Genomic DNA, 17,371 nt, shown 5'->3' with positions numbered 1-17,371 from the left:
TTCTAGCCATGACTTAGATTCCATTTCCGCAAAGATAGATGCTGTCGAGAGACGAATGGAAAAGATGACTAAGGATATACACTCAATACGAATTAGTTATGAGCAGTGTGGAGGACCACATTTGACAAAAGATTGTCTCAGTATTGAACTAACAATGGAACAAAGTGAGAATGTTTCATACATAAACCAAAGGCCTGGAAATAATTATCAGAATAATTATCAACCGCCAAGACCGATTTACAATCAAAACCAGAATTATAATTGAAATGTTCCATACAACAACCAACAAGGTCATAGCAATCAACAAGTATCCAATAATACTTACAATCAGCAAAGACCTAATTTTCAAAACAAACCACCACAAACCGATGATAAAAAGCCAAATTTAGAAGATATGATGACGAAGCTAGTTGAATCTCAAACTCAGTTTTTCACATCTCAGAAACAAACCAATGAACAAAATGCTCAAGCATTTAGAAATCAACAAGCTTCTATTCAAAATCTGGAACAAGAAGTGAGCAACCTAGCAAGGTTAATAGGTGAAAGAAAACCGAGAAGTTTACCTAGTGATACAAATGCTAACCCCCGGAATGAAACAGCTAAAGCCATTACCACAAGAAGTGGTATTATACTTAAACCACCTAAAATACCTGTAATTTCTGATGAAGCTATTCCTACTCCACAAGAACCATAACCTGAACAAGATAAGGAAAAAGAACCGGTAGTTGAAAAGGTTAATGAAGATAACACAGTTAAAGCTAAACCTTATGTTAAACCATACCATCCACCACTTCTTTACCCGAGTAAAATGAAAAAAGAGAGACTTGAAGCCGAGCAATCCAAATTCTTGGATATGTTTAAACAAATAAATGTAAATCTTCCTTTCATTGATGTGATTTCAGGAATGCCTAGATATGCTAAATTTTTGAAAGATCTAATCACAAATAGAAAGAAAATGGAAGAACTCTCGGCTGTTACTATGAATGCTAATTGTTCTGCAGTGCTGTTGAATAAAATACCAGAAAAACTATCTGATCCAGGAAGTTTCACAATTCCATGTTTTTTGAGTAGTCTAAGTTCAATAGAAGCATTGGCAGATTTATGTGCTAGTATAAATTTAATGCCGTATTCACTATACACTAAACTAGACCTTGGAGAATTGAAACCAACAAGAATAAGCATACAACTAGCCGATAGATTAGTAAAATATCCTAGAGGGATAATGGAAAACATGCTAGTTAAAGTTGGTACTTTAGTATTTCCAGTAGATTTTGTTATTCTGGACATGGAAGAAGATTCTCACCTCTCATATTAGGAAGACCATTCTTAAACATGGCTAAAGCAATGATAGACGTGTTCGGTAAGAAACTGAACCTAAGTATAGAGGAAGAGAATGTTACCTTTTCAGTTGATAGAGCAATGCAACAACCGCAATCTTCAGATGATACATGTTACTATATTCAAACTATAGAATCACATGCAGAATTGTTAGAAGAATTTCCAGAATTACAAGGAACAGGAGAATGTTCTTTAGGAGAAGGTACTGAACCAATTGATGAAACTGAAATGTTAGCTACACTTATGGCTAATGGATATGAACCAACAACCGAAGAAATTCAAATGCTAAAAGAAGAAGACAGATATCGATACAAATCATCGATAGAAGAACCACCGACATTAGAGTTAAAGCCACTTCCAAACCATTTGAAATATGCTTATTTACATGGTGAATCTGAATTACCTGTCATAATATCGTCTTCTCTTACTGAAAATGAGAAATCACAACTCATTTCTGTGTTAAAAGCTCATAAACCAGCCATTGCATGGAAGATTCATGATATTAAAGGAATAAGTCCTTCGTATTGCACACATAAAATCCTTATGGAAGAAGGTCATAAAACGTATGTGCAACGCCAACGAAGACTAAATCCTAATATGCAAGATGTTGTTAAGAAAGAAATTATTAAACTGCTTGATGCAGGTTTAATTTATTCAATTTCTGATAGTCCATGGGTAAGCCCAGTTCAATGCGTACCTAAGAAGGGTGGCATGACTGTTACCACAAATAAGAAAAATGAGCTTATTCCTACTAGGACTGTAACAGGATGGCGTATATGTATTGATTATAGAAAATTAAATGACGCCACCAGAAAAGATCACTTTCCCTTACCTTTCATTGATCAAATGTTGGAAAGATTAGGCGGAAACAGTTATTATTGTTTTCTTGATGGTTTTTCCGGATACTTTCAAATTCCAATAGCACCCGAGGACCAAGAAAAAACCACGTTCACGTGCCCTTATGGAACTTTTACTTACAAACGCATGCCATTTGGACTTTGCAATGCCCCTGCAACCTTTCAAAGGTGCATGATGGCGATTTTTCACAACATGATAGAAGAATGCATGGAAGTTTTCATGGATGACTTTTCAGTCTTCGATGATACATTTGAATCATGTCTAGTTAATCTTGAACGAATGTTTATTAGATGCGAACAATCAAATCTAGTACTTAATTGGGAAATATGTCATTTCATGGTTAAAGAAGGCATCGTTCTTGGTCATAAAATTTCAAAGGAAGGAATTGAAGTGGATAGAGCTAAAGTAGATGTAATTGCTAAACTTCCACATCCCACCAATGTTAGAGGAGTTAGGAGTTTTCTAGGGCATGCCGGTTTTTACCGACGTTTCATAAAAGATTTTTCTAAAATTGCCACTTCTATGAATAAACTCCTAGAAAAGGATGCTCCATTCATCTTTTCAGATGAATGCATCAAATCTTTTAATATACTTAAAGAAAAACTCACTAATGCGCCGATCATGATAACTCCAAATTGGAATCTACCGTTTGAACTTATGTGCGATGCAAGTGATTTTGCAATGGGAGCTGTTTTAGGATAAAGGATTGAAAAACGATTTCAACCTATTTATTATGCTAGTAAGACATTACAAGGAGCACAAACAAATTACACAACTACTGAAAAAGAACTCCTTGCTATTGTCTTTGCTTTTGACAAATTTCGTGTAGTGACCCGAACTTTTCCATGTTTATATATATTAAATGAAATTGATATTTACATGATTAAGTGTTTCCAACATGTTAAGCAATCAAACTTATTAATACTTGATTAATTGGAATAGGTTTCATATAGACAAATGACCACCCAAGTTGACCGGTGATTCACGAACGTTAAAACTTGTAAAAACTATACGATGACATATATATGGTTATATATATAGTTAACATGATTTTATTATAAGTATGTATCTCATTAGGTATTTTAACAATGAGTTATATACATAAAAATGAGACTATTAAATTAAGAAACTCGAAAACGATATATATAACGATTATCGTTATAACGTCTTACTAGGTACATATGAATCATATTAAGATATTGATACACTTGGTTAAGTATGTTAAATGATAAGTAAATATATCATTAAGTGTATTAACAATGAACTACATATGTAAAAATAAGACTACTAACTTAATGATTTTGAAACGAGACATATATGTAACGATTATCGTTGTAACGACATTTAATGTATATAGATCATATTAAGAGATATTCGTACATCATAATATCATGATAATATAATAATTTAAAAACTCATTTGATATTATAAACATTGGATTAACAACATTTAACAAGATCGTTAACCTAAAGGTTTCAAAACAACATTTACATGTAACGACTCAGTTAAAATGTATATGTAGCGACCCGACCAAATCATGTTTGACGGTGCCGACTACTTCGGTCCCGTTGCGTGGTCATAAGTCTTTATTATGACGTTTGACCAAAATATCTCGCATTCATTTCGTAAGTAAAGGGATGTTTCAGGTTTACAAATGTCGTTCAAAAGATTAGTTACAATACAAAGTTTAACGTACGAATGAAACCTATGCGACACAATTTAAAGTAGTCAAAAGACGCTCCAACTATGCATGCATACTCGACATCCAAGCAAGTATAAAAAAGAGTGCGGAAGCATGTATCAAGTAGCTTTCAAGGACCTGAGAAAACATATAGAAAACTGTCAACGAAAACGTTGGTGAAATCATAGGTGTTTTAGTAAACGTTGCATTTGAACCACAAGATTTAATATAATATGATTATCAAAATCATTTGCATTCCAAAGTTGTTATTTGTTTCGCGGGCACCCAATTATCAAACTTAACTGTTTTGCACCCTTTGCGTAGTGTTAGAACATACACTAGACCAAAAAATATATTTCATCCGCTAACGGTAGCGAACCGTCCGAATGAGGCTCGTCAAGCCCATGTGATCACATAATATAAGTTCACGTTTACACCCTGCAAGTGTAACTAATGATAATTGAATTGAGGATTTTCGTTCAAACCCGTACGTGGAATGTTCATTTTCGTACTTGTGTTCAATGTATAAAAGTATGATACGTATATGTTTCTCATCCCATAGTTTAAAGCATAAAAGTTGTTTGAAAGATGGGACTATGATCTCACCTTGAGTGCACGTACGAAAAGTACTTCACAAAATAACGTGTGCGAAGGATAGTGCTAGTCTTGACCTAAATAAATAGGTCGTATCAATAACGGTAAACACGATAGGTCAAAGATGTTCAATTAGTCCTATGGCTCGTTACGACTCGATTATGTAGCATGTGAAATCAAATTGTCAAGTTTCATGCAAGATACAAGTATAGAAACAAGTTAGGAAGGTTGCATAATCATTTGGTTAAGTTTGACAAAAAGTCAAACTTTGGTCGGTCAAAGTCAACGAAAAAGTCAACACGTTCGGGTCGGGTCGGGTCCCGAACTATTTTTCTGAGGTTTTTAATCATATATGAGCATATTAGAACAAGTTACATGTGAATCAGAGGTGCGTAGCATAGCAAACATTATTCGAAAATCGACAAAGTTGGACAGACCACTTTGGCGCGTCGCGCGGGTATATGGCGCGCCGCGCCATTACCTGTGCAGAGAATTCTGGCAGTTTTTATGTTTTATGCACGAACCTAACTTCAACCAATCACCATTTATTACCCGTAAACAACCAAAGCGTGTATCTTATATCATCGGAAAGGTGTTTTGACAAGGAAAACAACTAAACACATTTCATCCATCACATTTACTTTTACAACAACCAAAATCACATTCAAAGCTCCTCATTAAATGCACTCAAGTTCATAAATGAAATTCGATGATTCGGCAACCAATTTACATGAATGATATGCCGTTTCGAAGGTGATCAAGCATACAATACAACCTAACACTTACAAATAACATTTCATGTCATTCAAAGCATCAAAAGTTCATTTCAAGTTCATCAAACCCTAACCCAAATCCACCAAAACCAATAATCAAGTTTATGAAGTTTTCTAAAACAACCTACACATCAAATTGAAGCTAGTGCTACTAGTAACATATTTAATACTTGCACTTTACCATAACAACAACATTTAAGCAACCAAATTACCAAATCAAACACACCAAAGTTCATATTCAAGCTAGTTACTTCAAATAACGAAATCGAGCATATAAATCATATAATCATGTTAGACTTGAGCCATAGACACTAATTAACAACTTTATAAGTTAAAAACATCAAGAACACAAAATCTAGTGATTTTAGAAAGTTACCCAAACTTGATGAAATCGGTATGGAATCGAAGAGGAAGATGAGAGGATTCCGAATATGCAATCTGTTTAGATGGATGCTTGCTCGATTTGATTTAGATGATGATTCTTGAAATTGGAGAATTGAGAGAAAATATGGAAGTAGAAGAAGAAAAGGGAAATGAAAAAGAAAAGATGGGGGTGGGGGTTGACTAGTCAAAGGCTAGTCACCTCTTTGGCATTTTGGCGAAACTAGTCCCTCAAGTTCGTTTGCGGGTGCGTGAAATACCTAGACGAGATATTTTTAAAACACGTATTAATCGGAGATGTTATAAACATATAACGGGATTTAAATAGTTAAATGGAAAAGTAAACGGAAAAAGGCGGGATGTTACAGTATATACATGTAGTGTTTTAATATGTATTCATACACTTTTGAAAGACTTCAAGACACTTATCAAAATACTTCTACTTAACAAAAATGCTTACAATTACATCCTCGTTCAGTTTCATCAACAAATCTACTCGTATGCACCCGTATTCGTACTCGTACAATACACAGCTTTTAGATGTATGTACTATTGGTATATACACTCCAATGATCAGCTCTTAGCAGCCCATGTGAGTCACCTAACACATTTGAGAACCATCATTTGGCAACTAGCATGAAATATCTCATAAAATTATAAAAATATGAGTAATCATTCATGACTTATTTACATGAAAACAAAATTACATATCCTTTACATCTAATCCATACACCATCGACCAAAAACACCTACAAACACTTTCATTCTTCAATTTTCTTCATCTAATTGATCTCTCTCAAGTTCTATCTTCAAGTTCTAAGTGTTCTTCATAAATTCCAAAAGTTCTAGTTTCATAAAATCAAGAATACTTCCAAGATTGCGAGTTTACTTCCAAGTTTTCTAAATCCATTCCAAGTAATCATCCAAGATCAAGAAACCTTTGTTACTTATAGTAGGTTATCTTTCTAATACAAGGTAATAATCATGTTCAAACTTTAATTCAATTTCTATAACTATAAAAATCTTATTTCGAGTGGAAATCTTACTTGAAATTGTTTTCGTGTCATGATTCTGCTTCAAGAACTTTCAAGCCATTCAAGGATCCTTTGAAGCTAGATCCATTTTTCTCATTTCCAGTAGGTTTATCCAAGGAATTTGAGGTAGTAATGATGTTCATAACATCATTCGATTCATACATAAAAAGCTGTCTTATTCAACGTTATAAACTTGTAATCACTAGAACATAGTTTAGTTAATTCTAAACTTGTTCGCAAATAAAGTTAATCCTTCTAACTAGACTTTTAAAATCAACTAAACACATGTTCTATATCTATATGATATGCTAACTTAATTATTTAAAACCCGGAAACACGATAAACACCATAAAACTGGATATACGCCGTCGTAGTAAAACCGGGGGCTGTTTTGGTTGGGATAATTAAAAGCTAAGAAGAACTTTGATTTAAAAGCTATACTTCTGGAAAAATGATTTTTCTTATGAACATGAAACTATATCTAAAAATCATGGTTAAACTCAAATTGAAAGTATGTTTTTCAAAATGGTCATCAAGATGTCGTTCTTTCGACGGAAATGACTACCTCTTTCAAAAACGACTTGTAACTTATATTTCCGACTATAAACTTATACTTTTTCTATTTATATTCATAAAGTTAAGTTCAATACGAAACCGTGGCCACTGGAATCACTCAAAACGGATTAGAAACGAAGAAATGGCGAGTAAAACAAGATTGATAAAAACTACTCATTTTACCTACGTGAAAGTTAGTAATAAATCTATTCCAACCATAACCTAATCAACTTATATTTTATATTATGTAATCTTGAGATACCATAGACACGTATACAATGTTTCGACCTATCATTTCGACCCATCTATATATATTACGGAACAACCATAGACACTCTATATGTGAATGTTGGAGTTAGCTATACAGGGTTGAGGTAGATTCCAAAATATATATATAGTTTGAGTTGTGATCAATACTGAGATACGTATACATTGGGTCGTGGATTGATTCAAGATAATATATATCGATTTATTTCTATACATCTAACTGTGGACAACTAGTTGTAGGTTACTAACGAGGACAGCTGACTTAATAAACTTAAAATATCAAAATGTATTAAAAGTGTTGTAAATATATTTTGAACATGCTTTGATATATATGTACATATTTGTTATAGGTTCGTGAATCGACCATTGGCCAAGTCTTACTTCCCGACGAAGTAAAAAAATCTGTGAAAGTGAGTTATAGTCCCACTTTTAAAATCTAATATTTTTAGGATGAGAATACATGCAGGTTTTATAAATGATTTACAAAATAGACACAAGTACATGAAACTACATTCTATGGTTGAATTATCGAAATCGAATATGCCCCTTTTTATTAAGTCTGGTAATCTAAGAATTAGGGAACAGACACCCTAATTGACGTGAATCCTAAAGATAGATCTGTTGGGCCTAACAAACCCCATCCAAAGTACCGGATGCTTTAGTACTTCGAAATTTATATCATATCCGAAGGGTGTCCCGGGATGATGGGGATATTTTAATATATGCATCTTGTTAATGTCGGTTACCAGGTGTTCACCATATGAATGATTTTTATCTCTATGTATGTGATGTGTATTGAAATATGAAATCTTGTGGTCTATTGTTACGATTTGATATATATAGGTTAAACCTATAACTCACCAACATTTTTGTTGACGTTTAAAGCATGTTTATTCTCAGGTGAATACTAAGAGCTTCCGCTGTTGCATACTAAAATAAGGACAAGATTTGGAGTCCATGTTTGTATGATATTGTGTAAAAACTGCATTCAAGAAACTGATTTCGATGTAACATATTTGTATTGTAAACCATTATGTAATGGTCGTGTGTAAACAGGATATTTTAGATTATCATTATTTGATAATCTACGTAAAGCTTTTTAAACCTTTATTTATGGAATAAAGGTTATGGTTTGTTTTAAAAATGAATGCAGTCTTTGAAAAAACGTCTCATATAGAGGTCAAAACCTCGCAACGAAATCAATTAATATGGAACGTTTTTAATCAATAAGAACGGGACATTTCAGTTGGTATCAGAGCGTTGGTCTTAGAGAACCAGAATTTTGCATTAGTATGTCTTATCGAGTTTGTTAGGATGCATTAGTGAGTCTGGACTTCGACCGTGTTTACTTGAAAAATGATTGCTTAACAAATTTTGTTGGAAACTATATATTTTTAACATGTGAATATTATGTGATATATTAATCTCTTAACGTGTTTGATATTATGTGATAGATGTCTACCTCTAATACAAGTCCCATTGACTCACCTAATAATAATGAAGAATCAAATGTAATTTGGAATGATTCGTGGACTGATTCACAAGTTCCCGAAGAGGAACCGGAAGAAGAATCGGAACCGGAAGAAGAATCGGAACCGGAGGAGGAGGAACCGGAAGAAGAAATAGAACCGGTGGGAGAAATAATAAAACGGTTAAGTAAAAGAAAATCCTCAACCAACTGACCAAGGTTAATTATGGTCAACGGTGTTTCCGCCAAGTAAGCAAAATATTGGGAGGATTACCAATTCTCCGATGAATCGGATCCCGACGAGGATTCCGATGATGTTATAGAAATTACCCCAACTGAATTTAAAAAGGCAAAAGAGAACAATAAGGGAAAGGGCATAAAAATAGAGAAATCTGATTCCAACCCCGATGAACTTTATATGTATCGTCAACACCCGTATTTCTTAAGTTGTAACAATAACCCGGGAACCTCTAAACCACCAGGTTTTTCTAGACCAATGTGGAAAACGACGGATCGTATTAGGGGAACATCGTATATCCCTAAAAACTTAGCAAAAAGAACCAAGTTCGAAAAAGAAGAAACGAGTGAGTCGGAATAAGATAGTTGTATTTGTGCGGTGTAATATATGTAATATAGTGTGCTTATGCTTTACGATATATGTAAAAATTGCCTGTATTAATAAGTATCTTTTATGAATCTAACTCTTGTCTATTTTACAGTATAAAAACACAAAATGGATAGACAACCCAATATTTTAGAAGACTTACCCGGAGACATGATTGATGAAATCTTGTCTAGAGTCGGTCAGAATTCCTCGGCACAACTATTTATGGCAAAATCAGTTTGTAAGACATTCGAAGAACGTTCCAACAATGCCTTGGTTTATAAAAGGCTTTCGTTTGAAAGATGGGGGATATCACATTGGGAAACCCATAAGTTACGATGTGTTTACTTTGACGCATATATTGCGGGAAACCCAAATGCTATTTTACGCAACGGGTTAAGAAATTATTTTGACTCAATGTATCCGAATATAGGACTTCATGATTTAGAAAAAGCGGCTAACATGCAACATAAAGAAGCATGTTATGCTTACGGGTTAGTAATGTTCGCTTCTCACCAAAGTGAGAAAAAGAACATTGGGCTACAACTATTAAACAAAACGTTTCCACAAGTGACGGAGTCGGTAATTGGGGTAAGAAATGAGGTTTTTAGGTTATTACGAGACTGTTGGTCATTACGTAACCTTCGTACTTTTGACGACGTTACAACACGTTGTCATACTATCGGTCACAACGGTTACGTTCCACAAGACCAAGGATGGGAAGTGGTATTAGTAAAACCAGAATGCATGACTTGTTTCTGGACGTAAGAATTACGTGTCTTTGTTGCCTTTGCTGAACGCCTTATTTATTAACTAGAATTATCTTCGCAACTACTTTGTATCAAAGTTTTATGTGCTATATTTCATGCTATATGTAAAATAGCGGTATTGTTAGTTTGCAAATTATTGTATAAAGGTTTGAATATGATATATATTTTTTTGTGATTAGTTTTTCATATAGAATTGTAGTAGTTGAAATGGTATGTTAGCTACTAAGTATGAACTTAACGGGTAGGTACTACCCGAATTAAAGAGTATAAAATGCTAATATGAAGAAAGAGCTTTTATAAATAAGTTCATATTACGCTATGAAATACTATTGACTACTCTTGATATTCTATATGATTAACTCGTTTCATTTGACTATTTTGAAGGAAATGGCACCGACTACTCGACACACCTTGAATATGAGTGAAGAGGATTTTTGTGCCTTTCTTGCTTCAAACATAGCCGCAGTACAGGCCGCGCTACATACCAACAATAACCTTGGATCTAGCAGGACAGGAAATCGTGTAGGATGCACCTACAAAGAATTCACTGCCTACAAACCTTTGGAATTTGATGGAACCGAAGGACCGATCGGATTGAAACGGTGGACCGAGAAGGTCGAATCAGTATTTGCCATAAGTAAGTGTACTGAAGAGGACAAAGTGAAGTACGCTTCGCATACCTTCACAGGTTCTGCGTTAACATGGTGGAATACCTATCTAAAGCAAGTGGGACAAGATGATGCTTACGCACTACCGTGGTCAGCATTCAAGCACTTGATGAACGAGAAGTACCGTCCCAGAACCGAGGTCAATAAGCTCAAGACAGAACTTAGAGGGTTACGAACCCAAGGATTTGATATTACCACATACGAAAGACGATTCACAGAATTATGCCTATTGTGTCCGGGAGCATTCGAAGATGAGGAAGAGAAGATCGACACGTTTGTGAAAGGATTACCGGAAAGAATCTAAGAAGATATAAGTTCACACGAGCCCGACTCCATACAACAGGCATGTAGAATGGCTCACAAACTAGTGAACCAGATTGAAGAAAGAATTAAAGAACAGACTGCTGAAGAGGCCAATGTGAAGCAAGTCAAAAGAAAGTGGGAGGAAAACGGTGATAAGAATCACCAATACAACAACAGCAATTACAACAATAATCGCAACAACTATCCTAACAATCGCAACATCAATCGCAACTACAACAAATGGCCCAACAACAACAACAACAACAACAACAGCAACTACAATAATCATCTTAACAACAATAATAACCGCAACAACAACAACAATCAAATGCAGCTATGCCAAAGGTGTGAAAAGTATCACTCGGGGTTCTGCACCAAATTTTGCAACAAGTGTAAAAGAAATGGTCATAGCGCGGTGAAATGTGAGGTCTACGGACCAGGGGTTAACAGAACGAAAGGAACAAATGGTGTCGGAACGAGTAATGGCGGAGCAAGTAGTGTCGGAGCAAGTTATGCCAATGTAGTTTGTTATAAATGTGGAAAACCGGGCCACATTATTAGAAATTGCCCAAACCAGGAGAACACGAATGGACAAGGCCGCGGAAGAGTTTTCAATATTAATGCGGCAGAGGCACAGGAAGACCCGGAGCTTGTTACGGGTACGTTTCTTATTGACAATAAATCTGCTTACGTTTTATTTGATTCGGGTGCAGATAGAAGCTATATGAGTAGAGATTTTTGTGCTAAATTAAGTTGTCCATTGACGCCTTTGGATAGTAAATTTTCACTCGAATTAGCAAATGGTAAATTAATTTCAGCAGATAATATATGTCGGAATCGAGAAATTAAACTGGTTAGCGAAACTTTTAAGATTGACTTGATACCAGTAGAGTTAGGGAGTTTTGATGTGATAATCGGTATGGACTGGTTGAAAGAAGTGAAAGCAGAGATCGTTTGTTACAAAAATGCAATTCGCATTATACGAGAAAAAGGAAAACCCTTAATGGTGTACGGAGAAAAGGGAAACACGAAGCTACATCTTATTAGTAATTTGAAGGCACAAAAACTAATAAGAAAAGGTTGCTATGCTGTTCTAGCACACGTCGAGAAAGTACAAACTGAAGAAAAGAACATCAATGATGTTCCCGTCGCAAAAGAATTTCCCGATGTATTTCCGAAAGAATTACCGGGATTACCCCCACATCGATCCGTTGAATTTCAAATAGATCTTGTACCAGGAGCTGCACCAATAGCTCGTGCTCCTTACAGACTCGCACCCAGCGAGATGAAAGAACTGCAAAGCCAATTACAAGAACTTTTAGAGCGTGGTTTCATTCGACCAAGCACATCACCGTGGGGAGCTCCTGTTTTGTTTGTCAAGAAGAAAGATGGTACATTCAGGTTGTGTATCGACTACCGAGAGTTGAACAAACTTACCATCAAGAACCGCTACCCACTACCGAGAATTGACGACTTATTTGATCAACTTCAAGGCCCGTCTGTTTATTCAAAGATTGACTTACGTTCTGGGTATCATCAAATGCGGGTGAAAGAAGATGATATTCCAAAGACTGCTTTCAGAACACGTTACGGTCATTACGAGTTTATGGTCATGCCGTTTGGTTTAACTAATGCACCAGCTGTGTTCATGGACCTTATGAACCGAGTGTGTGGACCATACCTTGACAAGTTTGTCATTGTTTTCATTGATGACATACTTATTTACTCAAAGAATGACCAAGAACACGGTGAACATTTGAGAAAGGTGTTAGAAGTATTGAGGAAGGAAGAATTATACGCTAAATTTTCAAAGTGTGCATTTTGGTTGGAAGAAGTTCAATTCCTCGGTCACATAGTGAACAAAGAAGGTATTAAGGTGGATCCGGCAAAGATAGAAACTGTTGAAAAGTGGGAAACCCCGAAAACTCCGAAACACATACGCCAGTTTTTAGGACTAGCTGGTTACTACAGAAGGTTCATCCAAGACTTTTCCAGAATAGCAAAACCCTTGACTGCATTAACGCATAAAGGGAAGAAATTTGAATGGAAGGATGAACAAGAGAAAGCGTTTCAGTTATTGAAGAAAAAGCTAACTACGGCACCTATATTGTCATTGCCTGAAGGGAATGATGATTTTGTGATTTATTGTGACGCATCAAAGCAAGGTCTCGATTGTGTATTAATGCAACGAACGAAGGTGATTGCTTATGCGTCTAGACAATTGAAGATTCACGAACAAAATTATACGACGCATGATTTGGAATTAGGTGCGGTTGTTTTTGCATTAAAGACTTGGAGGCACTACTTATATGGGGTCAAAAGTATTATATATACCGACCACAAAAGTCTTCAACACATATTTAATCAGAAACAACTGAATATGAGGCAGCGTAGGTGGATTGAATTGTTGAATGATTATGACTTTGAGATTCGTTACCACCCGGGGAAGGCAAATGTGGTAGCCGACGCCTTGAGCAGGAAGGACAGAGAACCCATTCGAGTAAAATCTATGAATATAATGATTCACAATAACCTTACTACTCAAATAAAGGAGGCGCAACAAGGAGTTTTAAAAGAGGGAAATTTATAGGATGAAATACCCAAAGGATCGGAGAAGTATCTTAATATTCGGGAAGACGGAAATCGGTATAGGGCTGAAAGGATTTGGGTACCAAAATTTGGAGATATGAGAGAAATGGTACTTAGAGAAGCTCATAAAACCAGATACTCAATACATCCTAGAACGGGGAAGATGTACAAGGATCTCAAGAAACATTTTTGGTGGCTGGGTGTGAAAGCCGATGTTGCTAAATACGTAGGAGAATGTTTGACGTGTTCTAAGGTCAAAGCTGAGCATCAGAAACCATCAGGTCTACTTCAACAACCCGAAATCCCAGAATGGAAATGGGAAAACATTACCATGGATTTCATCACTAAATTGCCAAGGACTGCAAGTGGTTTTGATACTATTTGGGTAATAGTTGATCGTCTCACCAAATCAGCACACTTCCTGCCAATAAGAGAAGATGACAAGATGGAGAAGTTAGCACGACTGTATTTGAAGGAAGTCGTCTCCAGACATGGAATACCAATCTCTATTATCTCTGATAGGGATGGCAGATTTATTTCAAGATTCTGGCAGACATTACAGCAAGAATTAGGAACTCGTCTAGACATGAGTACTGCCTATCATCCACAAACTGATGGGCAGAGCGAAAGGACGATACAAACGCTTGAAGACATACTACGAGCATGTGTTACTGATTTCGGAAACAGTTGGGATCGACATCTACTGTTAGCAGAATTTTCCTACAACAACAGCTACCATTCAAGCATTGAGATGGCACCGTTTGAAGCACTTTATGGTAGAAAGTGCAGGTCTCCAATTTGTTGGAGTGAAGTGGGGGATAGACAGATTACTGGTCCTGAGATAATACAAGAAACTACCGAGAAGATCATCCAAATTCAACAACGGTTGAAAACCGCCCAAAATCGACAAAAGAGCTACGCTGACATTAAAAGAAAAGATATAGAATTTGAAATTGGAGAGATGGTCATGCTTAAAGTTGCACCTTGGAAAGGTGTTGTTCGATTTGGTAAACGAGGAAAATTAAATCCAAGGTACATTGGACCATTCAAGATTATAGATCGTGTCGGACCAGTAGCTTACCAACTGGAGCTACCTCAACAACTCGCAGCTGTACATAACACTTTCCACATCTCAAATTTGAAGAAATGTTTTGCTAAATAAGATCTCACTATTCCGTTGGACGAAATCCAAATCAATGAAAAACTTCAATTCATTGAAGAACCCGTCGAAATAATGGATCGTGAGGTTAAGAGACTTAAACAAAACAAGATACCGATTGTTAAGGTTCGATGAAATGCTCGTAGAGGACCTGAGTTCACCTGGGAGTGTGAAGATCAGATGAAGAAGAAATACCCGCATCTATTTCTAGAAGATTCGTCAACACTTTCAACAGCTTAAAATTTCGGGACGAAATTTATTTAACGGGTAGGTACTGTAGTGACCCGAACTTTTCCATGTTTATATATATTAAATGAAATTGATATTTACATGATTAAGTGTTTCCAACATGTTAATCAATCAAACTTATTAAGACTTGATTAATTGGAATAGGTTTCATATAGACAAATGACCACCCAAGTTGACCGGTAATTCACGAACGTTAAAACTTGTAAAAACTATACGATGACATATATATGGTTATATATATAGTTAACATGATTTTATTATAAGTATGTATCTCATTAGGTATTTTAACAATGAGTTATATACATAAAAATGAGACTATTAAATTAAGAAACTCGAAAACGATATATATAACGATTATCGTTATAACGTCTTACTAGGTACATATGAATCATATTAAGATATTGATATACTTGGTTAAGTATGTTAAATGATAAGTAAATATATCATTAAGTGTATTAACAATGAACTACATATGTAAAAATAAGACTACTAACTTAATGATTTTGAAACGAGACATATATGTAACGATTATCGTTGTAATGACATTTAATGTATATAGATCATATTAAGAGATATTTGTACATCATAATATCATGATAATATGATAATTTAAAAACTCATTTGATATTATAAACATTGGGTTAACAACATTTAACAAGATCGTTAACCTAAAGGTTTCAAAACAACATTTACATGTAACGACTAACGATGACTTAACGACTCAGTTAAAATGTATATACATGTAGTGTTTTAATATGTATTCATACACTTTTGAAAGACTTCAAGACACTTATCAAAATACTTCTACTTAACAAAAATGCTTACAATTACATCCTCGTTCAGTTTCATCAACAAATCTACTCGTATGCACTCGTATTCGTACTCGTACAATACACAGCTTTTAGATGTATGTACTATTGGTATATACACTCCAATGATTAGCTCTTAGCAGCCCATGTGAGTCACCTAACACATGTGGAAACCATCATTTGGCAACTAGCATGAAGTATCTCATAAAATTACAAAAATATGAGTAATCATTCATGACTTATTTACATGAAAACAAAATTACATATCCTTTATATCTAATCCATACACCAACGACCAAAAACACCTACAAACACTTTCATTCTTCAATTTTCTTCATCTAATTGATCTCTCTCAAGTTCTATCTTCAAGTTCTAAGTGTTCTTCATAAATTCCAAAAGTTCTAGTTTCATAAAATCAAGAATACTTCCAAGATTGCGAGTTTACTTCCAAGTTTTCTAAATCCATTCCAAGTAATCATCCAAGATCAAGAAACCTTTGTTACTTATAGTAGGTTATCTTTCTAATACAAGGTAATAATCATGTTCAAACTTTAATTCAATTTCTATAACTATAAAAATCTTATTTCGAGTGGAAATCTTACTTGAAATTATTTTCGTGTCATAATTCTGCTTCAAGAACTTTCAAGCCATCCAAGGATATTTTGAAGCTAGATCCATTTTTCTCATTTCCAGTAGGTTTATCCAAGGAACTTGAGGTAGTAATGATGTTCATAACATCATTCGATTAATACATAAAAAGCTGTCTTATTCAATGTTATAAACTTGTAATCACTAGAACATAGTTTAGTTAATTCTAAACTTGTTCGCAAATAAAGTTAATCCTTCTAACTAGACTTTTAAAATCAACTAAACACATGTTCTATATCTATATGATATGCTAACTTAATTATTTAAAACCCGAAAACACGATAAACACCATAAAACTGGATATACGCCGTCGTAGTAAAACCGGGGGCTGTTTTGGTTGGGATAATTAAAAGCTAAGAAGAACTTTGATTTAAAAGCTATACTTCTGGAAAAATGATTTTTCTTATGAACATGAAACTGTATCTAAAAATCATGGTTAAACTCAAAGTGAAAGTATGTTTTTTAAAATGGTCATCAAGATGTCGTTCTTTCGACGGAAATGACTACCTCTTTCAAAAACGACTTGTAACTTGTATTTCTGACTATAAACTTATACTTTTTCTATTTAGATTCATAAAGTTAAGTTCAATACGAAACCGTGGCCACTGGAATCACTCAAAACG

Source organism: Rutidosis leptorrhynchoides, chromosome 5, assembly GCF_046630445.1.
Source record: "Rutidosis leptorrhynchoides isolate AG116_Rl617_1_P2 chromosome 5, CSIRO_AGI_Rlap_v1, whole genome shotgun sequence".
NCBI lineage: Eukaryota > Viridiplantae > Streptophyta > Magnoliopsida > Asterales > Asteraceae > Rutidosis > Rutidosis leptorrhynchoides.
Note: the sequence above shows the minus strand (reverse complement) of the source record.